Source organism: Maniola jurtina, chromosome 3 (genome assembly GCF_905333055.1).
Source record: "Maniola jurtina chromosome 3, ilManJurt1.1, whole genome shotgun sequence".
In the NCBI taxonomy this organism is placed as follows: domain Eukaryota; kingdom Metazoa; phylum Arthropoda; class Insecta; order Lepidoptera; family Nymphalidae; genus Maniola; species Maniola jurtina.
Genome location: NC_060031.1, coordinates 14,781,275 through 14,802,562, shown reverse-complemented (window position 1 = coordinate 14,802,562; position 21,288 = coordinate 14,781,275). Strand labels below are relative to the sequence as shown.

Sequence of the window (21,288 nt, the reverse complement as noted above, 5' to 3'; positions counted from 1 at the left end):
AGCTCAAGTTTAGCTATCTACAGCCAGCGCTCTAAGTGGAAACCTTGCCAAAGAAAATCAGTGGTACTGAATGCATGACTTTAAATCAAGGACTTTGAGGTCTATGTATTCTTTTTTTTCTTCTTCGTTGTAACACTCTTGACAGAATGGTTACAATGGTCATCACAAACTTATGATGACAAAGTCTTTGGGGGCAGATGTTATGCGCCTCACGAGCTTTTGCCACTTCTCACTGCTGGCAGATAGCGTGGTACATATTATACTCGTTAAGGGGCCACTTCTACAGAATTAATTTGGTCGGTCCATCGCATGGGTGACTTTTCTCATCCTCTTATGCCCTCCACCTTGCCATGCAATTACAAGAGCTCAATGGAGTCACTCTCACGCCGGTAGACAGCAGAAGAACTTTAGTATGCGACTGTACTAACGCCGAAAGACATTGTTTAATACCGAGTTCTTGAAGTTGTAACGCTCGAATTCTATAAACGTTGGCGAGATGTGAAATCTCATACTAACCCTACCGATCTTGATCGTGAACCAGATTGAGCCACCGCCGCTGATACGGTGGTCCTGATACCTAACTGCTGACAAATTGCCTTTCAACCGACGCGAACAAATTACGCAAACAATACACTAATAATAAAGGTTATAAGTACTTTAATAGTAATTACTTAAAAGGTTTTTTGTTGTGCGTTTGAAAAAGGTGATGGGCAAAATCTAAGCACGATTTGGTTGAAAAAACTAATACATTGCAGAGTTCACTTTTCAGTTAATGTTCAGAGCCGGTTTCACATCTCCAGATAAACTTTACCTAACAAATTTGAGGTTATGAGAGTTTTTGTGTTGGAAATCTGTCAAAATGACAAAATCCGTTCATAAAGCTTATCTGGCGATTGTGAAACAGGCCCTTAGTAATATCCTATTGGATTACCAGTAAGTAAGATACATATTGTTACCAAATTTTTCAATAAAGATGTCGGAAGAAATCAAGCCGCCTGAGTGCTTTCATCCAAAGCTGTCTAATTCTTTTGAAATATAACAAAAAACTTCACTGACACCACATTAGTATCTACATTGCACCCGTGCGAAGCCGGGGCGGGTCACTAGTGGCTTATATCCGTAAGACAAAAAGGCTAAACTAAAAGGAGACATGGGAACAGCATCCAAACCGCAGGAGCTGAGGTAAAGTTGAAGATCCACGCGTACATGAAACTTCCTCCGGCGACCGCAAGTGGTTAGCGAGTAAAAAACACGGACAATGGAGCCGGTTGGTTACATAATGCCCTACGCGTTCAAGTAACTACATGTAAGTTGTTATGATGTAGCAAAGGTTTTTCACCTTACCGTCTAGTATGGCGAGGCTTTGACGGTCAATTTTTGCGATGTTCGTGATTCGACCAATATTATTGATGTTAAAACGGTATTCAACGTATATTGACAAATAGTAGCGGTAAAAATGTGGACTATGGAGCTGATTGATTACATAATGCCCTAGTGTTCAAGTATCGTGTACGTAATGATGTAGCAAAGGTTCTTCACCTTACTGTCTAGTATGGCAAGGCTTTGACGGTCAATAAACGCGGTGTTCGTAATTCGACGCATCGCATCAACGCATCGAGTCGCCTTCATCAACTTGTTGATTCTACACCAGTTTGGAAAGAAAATGAGAACAGCTGGAAAAAAATCAGCAGAAAAAAATATGGATATTTTTATATGCAAAATGTCACGTAGATCCGTTACGGTGCAGCCTGATTGGAGGACAAACCAATAAACAAACACGCTACGCATTTATGATTCGTCCACAGCACCGTGTCGCATCGAGTCGCCTTCATCAATCAGCATGCTCTATTTACAACGGTCTGTATAATTATGCAGGTTACCATTTTGCAGCCCGTAGATATCGGTTGTCGATTGCGCTGTGTTGCAGTAAAAAATAAACGCTGCATAAAAGTACAAAAAGCCTGTTGAAAAAGTCTCTGGGGCAAGTAAGCATGTCTATCTTAAATCATCATTGCGTGTCTTCCTCGACACGATGTTTGGTTCATTGATTTGATCATCATACGAAAAGTTTCTCTATCTAAAGTCTTTCTTAACTTTGGTAACTAAGCCTTGTTCACCCCCTTATATCGTCCAACCATTTGCGTCGTCGGCGACCTGCAGAGACCTTTTGCCTTCAATTCTACTTTGCCTGGTAGAGATTGCTATAAGGCCGCCTTTGCACACAATTGTTTTTTCTGTTTTCTTCTTTCTGTGTTATGTTCCTTTACATGTGTTTTTTGTGTGCAATAAAGATTTCTATCTATCTATCTACCTTTCAACACTAAGCTTGGGAATGAAAATTGGGCTCCTTTGAAAATGTTCAAAGAAAGCGAGTTTCCTTTGAATGATGGTGGACATACAATTTCCGTCTTAGCGCTCAATGTAAAGATGTTCCAGGTTCTTTTGAACATTTTCCTGTAGATCCACATTTCGAAAACTTACAGGCGATTAGTTCCTCGCTTTTTGAGTACCCGAGTATTACAATTATACAAGAGGGTAGACCAGGTATAGCATTTTACAAGGCGCCATCGCAGCTCGAGCTGTACTTTGGTGCTGTAAAGTGGTGGGTCTTAAATGTTCAAATCAAAAAAAGAAGGAACTATTTAGTTATTTTTTGATGACTCTGAAAAGGTCATATTTCGCATTGCTGAGCGTCAAGACTCTTAACATGAATCACAAAATAATAGGGGGTTTTTGTTAAAGCAGATCCTACCCTATAATATTATTATATAGTAGCCTAACATAAAGAAAGACATGATAATATTACCCATTTTAAAGGAGTCTAAAATGTTATAGTTGGAAAGGTTAGTGGTTGAGTTGGTGGAGAGAGGGGCGTTCGATCCCGGGCCCCATTACGGACATGATTGCGTATCACCGGGCGATTAGGATGCGCGTGAGCACGGTACAAAGGCGCCGGCCGTTTCTAATACAGGATTAGAGTAGGGAGGCCATGGTTTAAGATGTACAAAAAAAGTTAAAAGGTCTCACGGGACACCCGAGTCCCGACAGAAGCGAAACTGAATCTGACTCGCTCACTCATATTATAGGCAACAATGCGTACGCCGAACAGTGCTGTAGTCCCATTGGCCCTATTAGCCGTGTCCCCATTAATGGGGCCAGCGGGATTAGAAAACGCAGAGTTTTTATTATTCAAATACCGCAGTCCCCGTTGAACTGGAATAGAGAATGGGGACAACGGGACTACACCCAAATAATGAGGAACATTTCAACGACGCGTTCGTTCGTACGTTGGTTTGGGAAGCCTGTAACTAAAGTGGCAGGCTTCTGTTGTAGCCTGCTGCTATATCTACTACCACAACTATACATTTTTTTATATTCACCTAATAATATAATCTTTCTAATGCTAAACATGTCATACGTAGGTATATACTATATACCAACGGAAAACGTGGAGTCTACAAATAGGTCGCAATGGGCACCATTTACTGTCTTTTTCTTATCGAATCTAACTCTTCCAAACTAGTTCAAATGCTACTTTACACTTTGGCTTTTACAATTCTGTCTCTAAAGAAATTGAAAACATGGCCACCCCAAGCTATCGTTTCCCGGGAGTCGGGACGGGCCCAGTCTCACGAAGATTCCGGCATAATTTACCACACGGAACTATGAGGCTCCATTCCAAACTTGATGAAATAAGCTGACTTTACGTACACTTTGTTTTATCTGACAGTTTAGCATTTGAACGGAATATCTTTTTATTCTAACAAAATATTGTGAAAAACCTGCCTGCACACCTGATCTGTGGAGAACTGACAGATGTCAAGAAGTGAAAGCCTAGCTAGAGGGTTGATGAGGAAGGAAGGGAAATTCAAAATAGATTTCTCAAGATTCCTTATCTTAAGAAATCTATTTAACCCCGGCCCAAAAACAGGGGTGTTAATAAGTTTGAGTGTGTATGTGTGTATCTGTCTGTGGCTTCGTAGCTCCTAAACTAATGAACCGATTTTAATTTAGTTTTTTTGTTTGAAAGGTGACTTGATCGAGGGTGTTTTTAGCTATAATCCAAGAAAATCGGGGGTGTTATAAATTTTTAATTTACACTTGGTTTTTTTGCTGTAACGTGTATAACAATATTATGTAAAATGTACATGTTTTGGGCAAATAAAAAAGAATATGAATACATGCCTAGTTAAGCAAGAACCGTTTTCACATGTTAACTGATAGGTCGCATAACTTACGCGTGTAGCAGATGATTGCCGAAGATTGCCGACAATGCACGATACAAGCTATTACATTTAATTACAACACGCGGCTCGGGATGCACGCCGGTGCTTGCGCAAGCGCAGGTGAACCGGAACGCCAAATGTCAGTGCGGTGCGCGTGCGACGCCATTGTTATTTTTAAGAGTAATTCCGTACCGATGCTGATGACTGATGGTAATTAATATGAGTAATCGAATTCCAGGTTTTTATTTGTTTTCTGAGTAAGAAAATTGTTGTGCTTTCAATAATAAGATGTAGGTATTAAAGGTGGAATAGGATGTCATTATCATGATCGTCAAATGAAATAGATCTCTAGCGACGCCAGTCGCCACGATATTATTCCACTTGAATCCAGCGGCTCCCTCGGACTCGTCTGACGTCGTCTCCCGCATGAAGATCAAAGAAATGCGGTCGGAAAATTTTGTCGAGCTAACTCGTTAATGTCACCTCTCCACTCGGTGGAGGGTCTATCAACCAGTGGCGTGCACACGCATGCATTAAGGCATGCACATCGCACATTAGAAACTACATGGCAAATATACTATACGATTCAAAGAAGAAAAACACCGCCTACCCGCTATTTACTTTGGAACTCGACCAGCAACTGATATTTACTGATAAAATGAAAAAATATAAGTATAATACTTTTTGCACCTATGAAGTGCACGCCACTGCTATCAACGCTGCTCTTTCCATTGCAAAGTCTCCTTTCCATCAAAACGTGTACGTAAACAAAACCTACAACGTTTATCTAAGCTTCAAAATTTGTAATACCGTGAAACGTTTAGTTGAAAGTCAAACCATTCGGCCCCGTGCCTTATACGGCATCATATGCAAGTGCATTGCAAATAGTCGAAGTATAGAAGATGAGATAATTCCGCGGCACATTCCCACGCGGCGCGCGACGAGTGAAGGCCGCGTTGTGAAACTGTAGAACCGAGCAAGTGGGTTCACGGCCCGCCCAGCTAACGGTCAAAATGTGTGTAAACGAATTATGTGGCCTAGTGTTAACTGATGAAGATAATCTCGGATTCTGCCCCCAGAATTCAACCTGAAAGTTTTTTTTATTATAAAGAATATTAGCCATGCTAATCGTGACTAATACTCCCCTTTCCCCTCCATTTAAGCGTAAAGCTTGCGCCGGGAGTGGGTACGATAATAGCACAGACAATAGTGCAACGGGTGGGGTTTGAACCGCCGACCTTTCGGAATTCAGTCCGCTCTTCAATCGTTAAGCTATCGAGGCTTGCAAAAAAGAAAGAAAAAACGTTTATTTCGTAAATTGTACCACACATCTCATATTATACCTAAGGGCTATCTCGGTATTGAATCCTGCTCGGCGACATCGGATGGAAACTTTTTGATTTTGCGAGATAAATAGCGTGACTCTCCAAGCCTCTAACTTTTAATCAAAGCTAACTTCTAATGAAATTAAAAAACTACTAGATGATGCCCGCGACTTCATCCGCGTGGATTTAGGTTCTTCAAAATCCCGTGGGAACTCTTTGATTTTCCGGGATAAAAATTAGCTTATGTGCTAATCCTGGATATTATCTATTTCCATTCCAAATTTCAGCCAAATCCTTCTAGTAGTTTTTGCGTGAAGGAGTAACAAACACACACACACACACACACACACACACGATCCGATGCTGCGTTGCTGCGTTATTAAAGAACAAACCAAAAAACAAACACATTTCCGCATTTGTAATATTGTGGGTAGTGAATAATGACTACTGCTCTCAAAACCACAGTCAATCAATATCGTATCACATTTCACAAAGAGACAACATTCCTAGCAAAACAATAGTTGACGTATCAGTTCACCGCACACGAGAAAAAAGTCATCAAAACTCTCCCAAGGGACAAAATAAATTTCAATCAAAGAGCGCGTAATTACAGACCCGGCAATCGGATACCCAATCAAATTTAATGCCTACAACATTCCACAGTTAATTGTCTCCTCGGTGCAGCGGGTGGACGTAGACGCCAGGGGACACCGCCGTTCTAATCCTTTATGGCCCGAGAGGCGGTAGGATGTTTTGAGGAGGTATTTGCTGAACGAGTCTCAGGGAGCCGCTGGATTCAGGCAAGACCGTAGCGTGTGGAAGTCCCTACAAGAAACCTATGTACTGCAGCGAAATGAAATAAAATGAATTTATTATTACTACGTTTTCAAAGATCCAGCGAAATTAAATGAAATGAATTTATTTATTACTAGGTTTTCAAAGATCCAGAGGAACTTTTTGATTTTCCGGGATAAAAAGTTGTTTGTTGTTGTTGTTGTCAATTACGGGGACGCAAGCTACCTAGGTACTAAATTTCATACAAATCGGTTAAGTGGATGGGTATTTAGGAATCTCGTCGGAACTCTTTGATTTTCTGGGATAAAAGTAGCCTATGTCCGTCCCCGGGACATAAGCTAACCCTGTACCAAATTTCGTCAGAATCAGTTTATCTGTTGGGCCGTGAAAAGGTAGCAGACAGATAGACAGACAGACACGCTTTCGGATTTATAATATTAAGTATGGAAGTATGGATAGTATGGATGAAGGAGTTAGTACTTCTTATGCCACATACATGTCAAGACTATCACCGTCTATCGGTTGAAAATCACAATAATGATAATTTTTCTGTGTAACCTGATTTTGGCAAACAGGACTTCAAAGCTATTTGATGGGCTTACAATTTTTGAACAGTTAGGTTGAACTGCTTGATGTTTCTGGTCGTCATGATAAACAGCTGTTGCAGTTTGTAGAAGTTTGCAGAATCACTGTCAATATCTTTTTTATTATTATATTTACTAAGAAACATATTATTTACTCGCGAACTTTGCGTGGTCCAACTGGCCGGTCCAGTTTATCATTCACAGGTATCACAGAAGAACCTTAATAGGTTTCAGCTTTTACTGACGACCTCCTCAGAAAATCTTATGGTCTCTTCGGCTATTATATCACTAATGGTACATAAAATCAGGCTGGATTCGACACGGGGCCCGTTTGTTATTAGTTACCCTTCCGCGTGGTAATCGACCCGATGGGATATGAATTGTAAGTATTCATGGAGTATAAGATAAATGTAAAATACCTCCTGTGCGTTTTAAGCAATTAAATATCACTTGCTTTAACGGTGAAGGAAAACATCGTGAAGAAACCTCCATGCCTGAGAGTTCTCCACGTTCTCAAAGGTATGTAAGTCTGCCGATCCGCATTGGGCCAGCGTGGTAGACTATGGCCTAAACCCTTATCATTCTGAGAGGAGACCCGTACTCAGTAGTGGGGCGGAAATGGGTTGACCGGGTAAAATACCCCCTTGAATCCGAACATTTCTATAATATTGATATTAAAACTTACCGGTTATATATTAAACACGTGGATTTACTTTTTTTAAAGATCCCATTTGAATTTTTCATAAAGCACAAACTATTAAAGAGGGTTTAGGTAACGGTAAAATCTAGAGAAAATGCACGCACAGACGAAGATTTCCGACGAAACTCGACAGATTTCCGCAAGATTTATCCCTAGTATAAATGTAGAGACATACTTTTTAACCCCCGACCCAAAAAGAGGGGTGTTATAAGTTTGACGTGTGTATCTGTGTATCTGTGTGTCTGTGTATCTGTGTATCTGTGTATCTGTGTATCTGTGTATCTGTGTATCTGTGTATCTGTGTATCTGTCTGTGGCATCGTAGCGCCTAAACGAATGAACCGATTTTAATTTAGTTTTTTTTGTTTGAAAGGTGGCTTGATCGAGAGTGTTCTTAGCTATAATCCAAAAAAATTGGTGCAGCCGTTTAAGAGTTATCAGCTCTTTTCTAGTTTTCTTGTAGAAAAGAAGGTTACATAACCGTTAGGTTCATAATATTATGTCAATTGACAAATGTCAAGCTGTCAAGATGGACGTTGCCTTGATACATAATTATTTATTTATAAATGATGTTTTGGAAAACTCTGATACTTTGGATCGTAGGCGCGGAATAGTCCAAGAAAATCGGTTCAGCCGTTTGAAAGTTATCAGGTCTTTTCGGTCTTTTCTAGTTACTGTAACTTCACTTGTCGGGGGTGTTATAAATTTTTAATTTACACTTGTGTTTCATAAGATCAGGTTGAAGGCGAAAGAAGTCACTACAATACTAAACTGGAAATACACGGGCAAAATCGGCATAGCAAAATAATATTTCATAATCTGAGTTAATATGCATAGTTACCTTCCCGTCTTGCGTAATTACACCGTCCGGAGATAGGATTATAAATTAATAAAACCAAAAAAGGAGTGCGCGGGAGCCGCGGCCCGACCCGCCCAAACACTGTACATTATAAAATTTGCATAATGACTTATGGGCAGTGTGGAAAATCGCTCTACCGTCTATAACCACATCTATTGGTCCATAACCGTGTTTCACTTTCATTTTACGAGATATTGAAGCTAAATTGATTTCTCAAGGACGCCCATGTCTTATCATATTTTAATAATTCGCTATAGAAAATTGGTTATTAATTGTTATAAAAAGTAATATTTCATAGATCTTTTTTTTTTCTACACGCAATATTGTTACGAATAGATAAAGGACGCTCATGCGTTATCATATATTAATAATTCGCTATAGAAAATTGGTTATTAATTATATTATAGCAAGATATTTATATTTATTTCATAGATATTTTTTTATTTTTTCCACACGTAATATTGTATTGAATAGATAAAATATCTGAGGCGGTGGACCACGAATCTCGTGTAACTGAAAACTTGCACGAAAACTTGGAATTTAGCGTGAAATTGATATAATGTGGGTAAGTATGGGAAAAATAACAGCGCTTGCAGAATATTTTCAAATGCTATCGTACACTGCCAACTAAGTGCCAGTGTATAAGATTTACAAGAGCAATTACCCCCTCCAAATAATTACGGAGGAGCTAACAATACCAATCATAATTCTCGCCCGGGAATGTGATATATTTGCCCGTGTATGCCCGCCCACCAAACACCAAGTACAGAGTGGCAGACTGCAGTTTATAATAGCCCGAAGTTACTTCGATACGCGTAAACACTTAGCAGACTTAGCACTTCAGTTGTTTACTGCCGTGGTCTAGATATGGAGATAAATTGGATCTTACTGCACTTTATTGCAGGCCGAAAGGAAGATGGTGAGATAAATTAGATAATAACTAGAGGCCGCCCGCAGCTTCGTTTGGCAAAAATATAAACCCTCTTTATTTCCTATCCTGTGAGAATTTCGAAAAGTCTGGGCTTATTCCAAGTTGACGTTATACCCTTCTATCTATCTGGATTATAATGAACTAAGAGTCAGAGCGTGCCTTACCTTCGTTATTTTATAAAAGCTGCTTTGAAAAAGCTTTAAAAAATCAATTAAAATCAACGACTGTGAAGTTTGGATCATGGTGGCTTCGGGAGCTAACAGGTAATAAAGGTGTAAAAAATCTTACGTCAAAGTATAGTCTAATTTTTGTATATTTTCTTCGGAACTGTATTAGAATTCACGTCATGCATTGCCAGACAGTATCGTGGCAACACCCTGTCAGACACCCTTAGATAGCTGAGATGGCTTGCTTTTTTGCCTTGCTCTGTTTTTTGGAAACGCCAAGATAACTATGGGTCATGGAGTCATCGAAGATAGATAGTTAAGCGGACTTTAGGACAAAAAACAAAGAGTTCAAAGTTAAAATAATGGTTTTCAATAAATCACCATGGAAAGTAGTCTGTACTGTAGTCTGTACGCAACGGTACGGCACCACCTTGACCCCATAGGCGCGTGATCGATGGTGGCTGACGTGAAATATCTCAATTCATTACTTACCTACCATTTACCTACCTAATGTGCTTAGTATGAGATTTTACATCCCACCGACGACGTTGACAGAATTCAAGAGTCGAAACATAACAACGTCAAAGTAAAATGGACCTAAAAGTCCTTGAAATGAAGTAAAAAACTCAATGCCACTGATTTTAATTTCGCTACCATTCCGCTTGGAGTGCTGGCTGTAGATGTATACATAAACTTGAGCTTTAAAATAAGTCGGTTAAGATCCAATTTACTATAACCCTGGAATGTTTCAGCCATTGACTTATGATAAGCACTCGAATACTATCAACGTTAGTGAGATATTAACTCTCATACTAAGTACGCACACAGTACCCAGTGCCGTGGTGGAACGCGAATTACGGCTATTGTTTGCAAATGATTGGAATCTAATACAAAGTCGGTGTTTGATTTCGTTGTCTTTTCAGATACTTATTTATTTGTTTCTGTTTTTGTTCTATGCATCAATGCCATAGTTGCCAGTATCTTCATCTATGATTAATTGATTAATATGTTTAGTCTAAGATTTTTATTTGGTGAAACTTTAACTGTACGGCTGTTATTATTAACTCGGTAAAAGCCTAAAGTTAAGTCGAAGGCCTCGTACTCGGGAGTTCTGAAGTTCAATCTCAGGCACACACTGTCACACTGTCACTTGCGGTGAAGGAAAATATCGTTATGAAACCGGCTTATCTAAGAGTTCTCTATAATGAAGATGCGTGAAGTCTACGCTAATCCACACTTGCTCACCGTGGTAGTCTATAGCCACAGTCTCCCTACCACGCTGGCTAAGTACGAGATTAGCTAAGAGGAGTGCTCAGTAATGAGCGATGGATGATAATAAGGTGTTTTATTAAATTAACTCTTATTAGTTCATTTAACCATCAAAAATCTGGCTATTGGCAATAAATCAATTTAATATACCAGAGCAACAAAATCATTTGAATCTACTAGTATGATTTACCGTCGATAAAATTGATTACAATTCCAATTTCTTCGAGCATGTCCCAGAATACTTGAGCAGGTACTTAATCCGGGCCAATGAAGACAGATGAGCTCACTTACAAGTAACTTTTACTTTTGACCGCTGCATGTTAAACTTGGAGTGCTGGGGTCAGTCGACAAGTTGTGAACAGGTGGGCTGCAAGTGTGAAAACATACAGGTGTGTAACAGTTTTATAGCAGTAACAGGTTAGCACTTGACTGCGACTTTAAGGAAGGCGCACACTAGAGACGGGTCGGACCGCAACGGCGTGGCGAGCATTTTGTATGTAGGTATGTATTATCAATTCTGCCGCGTTTCTAATCAACGCAGTTTCATATAAAATATATGTATTATGTATAGTAGGTACTAGCAGACGAATTTTTGCGTTGCAATGCGGCCTGACCCGGCCTGCCTAATGGATGCTATCTTTAAAAACTATGATGTCCACGACTTCGTGTGCGTGGATTTAGGGTTTTAAAAATCCCTTGGGAACTCTTTGATTTTCCGGGATAAAAGTAGCCTGCCACCAGGTCTTCAATTATAGCCTTGAAAAAATCCCATAGATCCATTGCGACGTGAATGAAGGATACACCAATAAACAAACACACTTGCTTATTAACAATATAAGTAGGTACTGCGTACGTACGATACGGCTAGGTACACCTACGCTATCTCAAAGGCTACCGGAAAGTACTTCCTGTAATTGATCGATATAATGGACAACCATTAATGGATCGGTTCAATTATTATAGACCTATCCGGTTATTCAATCTTTATCACAACCCATAATATAATATTATACATGCAAAAGTGTGTTTATTTACTGGTGAGTCCTTTAGTCACGTTCATATCGAAGTGATTTTTTGCATGGATAAGTTATTGAAGACCTGAAGAATGATATAGGATACTATTTATCCCAGAGACACATGGGAGTTTTAAAAACCTAAATCCACCCGTAGTCGCGGGCATTGGCTAGCTACACATAAAAACGCCGCGACTGAATGCATTTATGCACCCGTGTGTTTCGACTAAATAATAGTCATTAGCAATGTCGCTTATAAGTTTCAGGCGTTCTCGTTACAAACTAAACTAGAACTAGATAGTAACTCAGATAAATTATCGGACTTCCGTTGACGAAATACCTCTTATCTGTACCTGTATTTAACTTGTGATTAACTTATTGCAATTTGCAGTCTGATTAAGTTACTAGCAACTAATTCAAAATGAAAATTTTCGCACAGTAAAATTTCATTTGAGTTTGCAATTATATTTTCGAACAAGTTCCACATCTGTATTACTTAATATTATATGAATGCGAAAGTGTATCTGTGTGTCTGTTATATTTCTACTGTCTATCCGTTCAACTGAATTTGATGTTTGGTACAGAGATAGATAGCTTAGACGGATAGACTACTTTTTATCCTTGAAAAATTATAGTTTCATGGGATTTATAAAAACCTAAATCGAAGCGGATGAAGTAGCGCGGACATCGTCTAGTTGATAAATAAGTCTAAATATACAAAAGGTAAAGCTGACTGACTGACTGATTGATAGCTATTATGACGTAGCCAACCGCTACGAAAGGATTTTTGAAATTTCAACCCTTAAGGGGGTAAAATAGGGGTTCAAAATTTGTGTAGTTTACGCAGACGAAGTCGCGGCAATAAGCCAGTCACTTATAAACTCAGTACGAAACGATTAACTTTGCCATGACATTGCAAAGTATAAAATTCTCGTACCTATCAATTTTTGAAGGTGTCCGCCATATAAACAATTTACATAATCAACCATATTTAAAGTTTATAACGTAAAAAGTAAAAACCCTTATTATTTTAGTCGGCATTCTGTAAAGCATTATGACTTGAAGTTAAGGTAGCCATTCGTCTTAATTTTCATGGATTTGTCCTATTTTTCATTTTACTCATATAATTATAATTAAATTAATATTATAGCTACCACATAACCGTAAGGTATGAAAGAGTCATGAGTTTCGTTCACACAACAATTTTTCCGGACTTAAAGGCTCATGTTAATCTGTCAAGACATCTGAATCAAACTCGGTCTACGAATACTATCTCCTTCTGTAAAATATTGGTCGATTAGATTGTTGGCAAGTATATTTTTTCAGCCAAGTACTATTATTAGTCTATAGCCCGGCTCTTCGCCCGCGCCGCGAAAGCCGCGATACAATCGTGAAGATGGTGTACCTACATTATTATTTCTAGATGTACGCAGCTATCGCATGTATGCATGTACAAGGAAAAAAGAGGAGAGGAAGATCGAAGAAAAAGTGAATGTATTTCGTGAAAGAGTACATCCGTGTAAAAGGGATGGATAATGCGTTGACGGATGACAGAAGTGAGTGGAAGAAGGCATGTTGTGGACTTCGTCTGTGGTGGCGTTTGCTGGCGCGCGTGTTGTGACTTTTTGGAGTGTTTTTTTGTTAGAAGTGGCCGGTTTTTCTGTTCTGCTGGTGTTTACTGGTGGTGGAACTGACTGGGAAGCGCTCTAAAGGGGCGCCGCGTGTATGTCAGCGGGCGCCGGCACAGACGAAGTCCATACTTATACATATAGTTTCCCTAACTTGTAAATAACTACAAACTTGACATTGGCTAATCAGTGTAAAGCCAGACGAGAGAAAAAAAGGCATGTTGTGCCGACCCCACATAGCGTAAGGACAGGTAGAAAAAGATGCTTGCAGCTGTCATAGTACCTCACCTTAAACAATAATAACTTCCTAAATTGTCCTAAATTTGTGATTTTGTGGACTCCCTATCACAAAATCCAGCTTTCTTGAGCTTATTCATGAAAAAAACACAAGCCCGCGGGGTTTTCGTAAATTGCCCATACAGCCGTTTTCGGGCGTCGTAAAATTCGATCTGATAAAGAATTGAATTCATTTATACCTTCGACGTTTACAAAGCGGGTACACCGCTTAGAAATCGTACAGTTCCGCATTAACGTCACAAAGTCAAAGTCAATGACATAAATTCAAAATAGGTTCTTTATAGATAGGTACATTCTTTGATTCTCAGTTGTTGAATTTTTGAAGTAATGACTTAAACATAAAGGCGTCTTCTTTGTCGCAAATGTGCCGCGCGGAGGCAGCACAGCTGCAGCCCTACGACCACGCTGCTTTATCAATCCATATAAATAAAGACGCGCGACTGCAGCGCTACACCCCCGCTTCGGCCGCGCATCACGCCGTCGATCTTTATTTACATGGATGGAAAAGAAGGCGCCCTATGGTCGAACTATGGAGGTGGAATGTATTATGTGGACAAGGCTTAGTTATTAAAAATTTAAAGGTATAACTTAAAGACAAAAAAGTTTCTTTAAATACCTGACTTTGAGGTTGACACAATTATTTATTGATGTCGTTTTTTTTTAATCTTTATTTTAAGAAATGATTCGCTGGGTTATATATTATTATTATGTCGTTTGATAAAAGTATTGTCCACGACAAGTGCATTTGAAAATACACTTAAGCATGTTCAAAGTTTTTGTATCAGAGATGCAAGTTGCTCTTGTATCAGCACTCTTCCGAACTGTACGATACCTAAACGGTGGAATATATTTCCGTATTGATTTATGGCATACGAAAATCGCATGTTGTGCACTGACTTTCGGTTTCGAGTTGTAAATTGAAACATGCGCGTGAATTATTCTTCACGTTTTTACCAGAAATGAAAAATGGTATGTTATAACTTATGATACGTGATACGTACAATTTTATGTATGGCATACAGACATCAACAAAATTACCTGAATCATGGAGAATAACATTCTACAAATGAGTACAAGTCATGTACCAAAGTTAACCATGATAAAATAATTCAAATATACTTCGTTGTAACGGCCGAAGTTTTTATTGAAAAAGCTTTATTATTATCCTGGAAAATCGAAGAGTTTCCACGGGTAAACCCAAGAAACTTAATATCATAAAGGCGAAAGTTTGTATGTGTGTGTGTATGTGTGTATGTTTGTTACTCTTTCAAACAAAAACTATTAAACGGATTTGGCTGAGATTTGGAATAGAGATAGATACCTAAATACCTTGGATTAACACATAGGCTACTTTTTATCCCGAAAAATCGATGAGTTCCTACGGGATTTTTAAAACCTATATCCACGTGAACAAAGTCGCGGGCATCAGCTAGTTATGTAATAAAACACCCATAAATATAATACTTTCCGCAAATGAAAATTTAATCTGTGGACATTAGTTCAGCAAGCATTCTACGAAGATTAGCAAAGGGCGCAAAGATTAGTCACAAACGGGAATCTAACCCGGGAACCCCGGCATACGACGCGATGGTTGTCAGATAAAGAAACAGGTACTCAGCTACCCAGGTAGGTAGGTGCATTTGAAAGTAAAAGTAGCGACGTGTGGCGAAGAGGCGAAGAAGCGACGACATCCGAATTCCTAATCGAGCGCTATGTGGTTGCTGCCGCAGAAATCTTAATAACGTAATAGAAATGGCATCAGAATGACAGAATGAGATTTTACATCTCACTAACGTTGATAGAATTTGAGGTGTCGCGTCATCTCGATACAATAATGTGAGAAAAATGGATTTAACGCTTTTGAATGCAAGGTCTCCACTAGGAGCGCTCGCTTTATTAGGTCTGTCTCTATAACTATAGACTAAAGAAGTACGAGAGTACGTTTATACCCAATAGAAATTTAAAAAAAAGCACAAGATTGTCACCGCGTAGATGTCACTCATCACAGCACGTTATCGTAAGAGCAGGCTGGTTTGCTTAGCGTTACAGTTTAACTTATGTTGCGTTGGCTCAAGAGATAATGTTCTTTCAAATTATTTTTGTACGTTTTTGTATGGGTAAGTTGCTCAAAATTGGCGCCCTTTTCCATTGATCCACCCTAGAACTGCCATCCTTAGAGTTTAGAAATCGGAAGCGTATATCCTGTTTATCTGCCCCGGATGACGAATTTCTATATAATTTTTTAGTCCAAGAAATATGCACCCTAGGGTAGCTGTTTTAGGGTGGATAAACGGAATAAGCCAAAAATCGGCGACACACGGTCCTCGTATTAAAGAAAACAGATACCATTTCTATTACTTAGAGTTCTGTGGTTGCTACCCACGCGTGCACCCGCTAACTTTCTATTGAAAAACATACACAGACCAAATACTTTCAATTTGCACTCGACTTTCAACAGAAGATATGTTACAATGACTCCGACTGAGTACCGATGACAGTTCTAAGTTTTGGGGTTTATATTAATCATAAGCTTTGAAAGACTCAAGCTCGTTCTCGATAAATAATGAGTCATCATCATCTCAACCTATCGCTACTGAACACGCGACTCCTAACAAAATGTAAGGATTTAGACAGTCCATAGTCCACCACATTGGCCAAGTGCAGAGTGCCAGACTTCACACACCTTTGAGAAGTTTACGGAAAATTCTCAGGTGTGCGGGTTTCTTAAGATGTTTTCTTTCATTGCTAAAACAAGTAAAGGACATAACTCGGAAAAGTTAGAGATGCCTGTCTAGGATCGAACCTCGGACACTCTGAATGGGAGGTCGATGGCTATCACAAGACTATCACCGCTCATTACTGGAATTGTTATAAGTATAGTACGCGACTGGTCCAGATGGCAATCGTGGGCGCCCCGCACACCCGCACAGCTCCTGTGCTAACCTGGTGCGGGATAGCGCAGGTGACGCGCGGGTGTGCGGGGCGTCCCGCCGCCTCATACCCCGATTGCCATCTCAACCTGTCGTGTACTATAGGTAACTACTACTATATAGTATTCTGAAACTTAAGAGGGCTCTCTCTGTCACTCGTTTCATACAAACGTAGTTCCAATTTCTGTTAAAATATTCGGTTTCAAAGTTACGCGGTCTTAAAAATTTACACACAAATCTTTGAGCCCCTGCAATTTTAAAACTACATATTTTTAGAAAAATCTAAAACACCAAAGACACAGATATTAGTTTCTAGAATATGTCTGCAAAATTTCATGGACTTTGGTTGCTTAATATTCAAATGAAATTGGAACTATGATTGTATGAAACGAGTGACGGAGAGAGCCCTGTTAATAATGCGAAAAAATAATATCTCGATCACTCTGAACATTATTTAATACGGTAACGTGGCTATCGATTATATACGCTAATACGGTATGGCAGTTATTGATATTATTATATACCTACCTATTCAACAAGTCTATCATGATAAAAACTTGAGTAGAAGTAATAACAATCGATTTATCACATACCTCTGATTCCATGAATATGGAAAAGTGAAGGAAAAAACCGTATAATGTGTTAATTGTTAACTTATAATGTAAGTTATTAACACATTATGTGGTTCCATGAATAGATACCTCTTACTCATGAAATACCACGGATTATTCTGCCGATGCATACCTGAAACAAGATAAGTTGCTTATTACAATATTATACATTTACAATCTATTACAATTAAATAATCCAAAACTCATGCTTGAACGTACGCCTCAATAATAATAATTAATAAGTAAATACTCTAATTTTAAAATGGGGTATTTTTGTGGTGTATTGTGGTGGTGGTGATGGTGCGAAGGTATTGCTTGCTTTTCCTGCCTCTGTAGTAGTGAAAGGACGGGCAATGCACGTCTGCTGCACGTTGCACCATACAGATTTATCTGATTTGGCCTAGGTACCTACTCGTATTTGGCGGATTTCTGAAAAATCAAATTTCAGCGCGACGCGACGTCTAAAACGCCAATTTTTCTTCAATTTGTTAGCCCTTTTAAGTCAGCAAAGGAAAATCTTTTCATCATCATCATCTCAACCCCTCAACGGCCCACTACCGTGCACTGGTCTGTTTCTTTAACAATTCTCAAAATAATTGAGTACCCAATAAAATCACACAAATGTCGTCAAGTAGCAAAATAACTGTACAGCAAAGTACAACGCTGACAGCCGGACTACTTGTACATCAACACTAGATCCAGATTATAGTGCCGTTGCGTACGGATCAGCTTTTTATAGCTCACTTTTTACGGCTTACGAGTAACTCGTGGACATGCATTCTACCAACTCTCGGATATGGTGGTGCCTGAGGAACGAAGTCTAAGATCAGGGTATGTCAAAGTACTGTGGGCCCCAACATTTTTTTAATAACACGTTAATGTTCACATCGAAAACCTTATGGAGAACTTCAGGCATGCATTTTCTCACGAAGGAAAACGTGCGACGTTTTCCTTCACCGCTAAAGCACGTGATACTTAATTAGTTAAAAAACTAATGCTATCTATTATAATTGCGTAAGCGCGTCTGTCTGTTACCTTTTTACGCCCATCGATAAACTCGAAAGTACTCAACCGATTTCAATAATTCTTTTACCATTAGAAAGCTACGAGTAGCTTATCCAGAAGTAACTTAGTATTTTTTATTATGTATGTATAGGTAGGTATATCAAATTTCCCTCGAGCGAAGCCGGGCGGATAGCTAGTATACCATAAAATTAGTATACTACTTGGAAAAGTAATAGGTCTGTTATGTAAAACACATTGAATAGGACAGTAGCTAGGTCATTTTCTTTCGTCAGCTCTTATAGTATACTCGTAAAGTTTTCTGGAAATCTTACATCAGATGACTTAAGAATGTAACGCGGCGGTGTTCCGTTTGGACGGTATTATCTAGGCGCGGATTATTGGACGGCAATAAATAATAATAAAGTGGACACGCGCACGTTGCGTGACGCACGCTACCGGCCGCGCGTACTGGCGACGCGTCTCCATTGCACCACAGGCACGGCAAAAGAATCGGCCAAAAGAAGTTGCATATAAAGCTAATCCCTTCCTTTTGCTAAAAAGTGGCATCCCCGAAAAGTAGTTATTGAGTTAACGCCAGGATTAGCCGCTTTTTAGCAAAATTAGTACACATTTAACAGATATTTATGGGCGGCAGTAATCATTTCATACTCGGGTACTCACCAGCTTGTTTAGTAACTTTAATAAAAATTAAATTAAAAATTTAAAAAACCCCCGACACATAAACCTCTAAAAAGTAAACAAATAATAGGTAAATATGTATGGGCCCTTTAAGAATAGTATAAATAGTAAAGTTTTATCCAAGCGCTCGTTGCGCCAGGGGACCGCTACCTATGATAAACTATGAAAGTCATCTGTTGTAGAAAGAATAGTCTTTAGCGGTCCCCCGACGCAACGAGCGCTTGGATAAAACTTTACTATTTATACTATTCTTAAAGGGCCCATACATATTTACCTATTATTTGTTTACTTTTTAGAGGTTTATGTGTCGGGGGTTTTTTAAATTTTTAATTTAATTTTTATTTCACGCTTTTTAAACTTTATTCATAAATTACCGTTTATTTGTGCCATTCTAAAACACAATTTCTATAATAATATAAATCCAATAAGGCAGCTAATATCTCTTCAAAAGTAACATCAATGTTATGTTAATTATACGTTCCATGAAATATTTTTGACCGAACATCACTAAATCAAGAATTATCTGAATGACTCACATAGTTTAACACGACCAAAATGAAATATCTGTTTCTAACATGTCGTTGCTTTAAAAATGTACCCATTTTACGTAGTCGTATAATAGTTCGCTTTTCAAGATATACCTACGATTAAATTGAAATCGACTTTCACCCGATGAAATAAGGAATAAAGTGGCTTGTATTTCATTTTGTTTGTTATTGCATGTCAAATTTTTATTTGACATAACTTTCAAAAACCGGTCAAGTGCGAGTCTGCCTCACACATGAAGAGTTCTGTACAAGTTTTTTTTTATGTAATGACAATTCAGTTGTCGGATTTTTCTCTTTACTTGGGCCACAGGAGTAGAGTGCTTGGGCTATAAGATATTGCTACCTGCCTTTCATGATTCTACGTAAACGGGAAGTACCCAATTTATAAGTTTTGATTCTCTTGAAAGATGACACACAGACAGACAACGACGTGGTGAAGGAAAACACCGTCAGGAAACCTGCATGCTTGAGAGTTGGCCATAATGCTCCCTCAAAGGAGCGTGAGGTGTGCCAATACGTGCTTGGCCAGTGTGGTAGCTTCTCATTCTGAGAGGAGACTTGTGCTCAGTAGTGAGCCGGCGATGGGTTGATCCTGATGATGATGAATTTTAAACGTATTTTGTCAAAGTAAATAAGCTGAGTTCAAGCAGATAAAATAAAAAGAAGGTGCGCCTCCAAAACAATGCATCATCCAAACCTGCGCGACAAAGCGACTACGATGCGGGAACCTCAGCCGCGCGGAGGGTCATCGCCTCCTACGATATTTAATGGTGCCATGCACACCTACGCGACTACAACAGTCGAGGCTACCTACAACATCTTTTTTTTTCTACAGATACCTACTGAACCCTAAAAATAGTTTGACTATGGTTTGGGTTTGGGTTGATTGTTCGTGGCCTTTGGTTGACTGTTGGATATTATAATTGAATTGATGTTTTCTCATTTAACTGTGATTATAATATTTTATAAATTAGAAACTCCGCGCCTACGATCCACAGTATCGGAGTTTTCCAAAACATTATTTTCAAATAAATAATTATGTATCTAGGCAACGTCCATCTTGACAACTTGACATTTGCCAATTGACATAATATTATGAACCTCTGTTACAATAGTGAAAGATCCCAGGGCCACCAGCCGTCACGTATTTTCTGACGAACGAAATGTAGACGATTGAGTAGTGTTACTATGTACTAAGAACGCATGCCTACAGACCTGCTAGCTTGCTTAGACGGCTAATTTTCAGGTTTCAGGTAATCAAGGTACATAAAAACATTACTTACCTCACGTAAATTCTCCAATTTTTTTAATTTTTAGTAGATTTTTTTTAATATTAATAATTAATTGACATAAGTAAACTATAAGAGAGTGAGAGAGAAGTCAATATATCCTAATACATGTCTTACTCAGTCTCATGCGCGTAGATAATGATGCCCTCGCGCTCAAACCCACAGAGGCATTAAAATTGAATTTAGGGGATGATTGGCCCTCTGGATCGGTCTGTCTTCTTGTAAAAGGTTTTAAAATAGTTGTCTGGTGGACATATATAAAAATGGAGCATCAGAATATACGTGCAGTTAAGTAATTACTTATTTTGGGAGCTTTAAATCGTCTGCAAAGCAATACGGCCGACGCGGGAAGTGTCTGGGAGTATTGGCGACATATTTTTCAGGATATTGCCTAAAATATACGTAAAAATCAG

General features: G+C 38.9%; 1 protein-coding gene and 1 long non-coding RNA gene across 4 annotated transcripts in view; both read right to left on the bottom strand.

Moving 5' to 3' along the window:
* Positions 1 to 21,288, bottom strand: part of LOC123881235 (protein outspread) — a 389,980-nt gene that overhangs the window by 113,032 nt on the left and 255,660 nt on the right. The gene's annotated exons all lie outside the window — the stretch shown is intronic.
* Positions 473 to 19,581, bottom strand: LOC123881269. The gene is made up of 3 exons (XR_006799451.1): positions 19,571 to 19,581; positions 8,626 to 8,628; positions 473 to 525 (listed from the first exon to the last, which is right to left on the bottom strand). It is a non-coding gene; the product is annotated as an uncharacterized LOC123881269 (long non-coding RNA).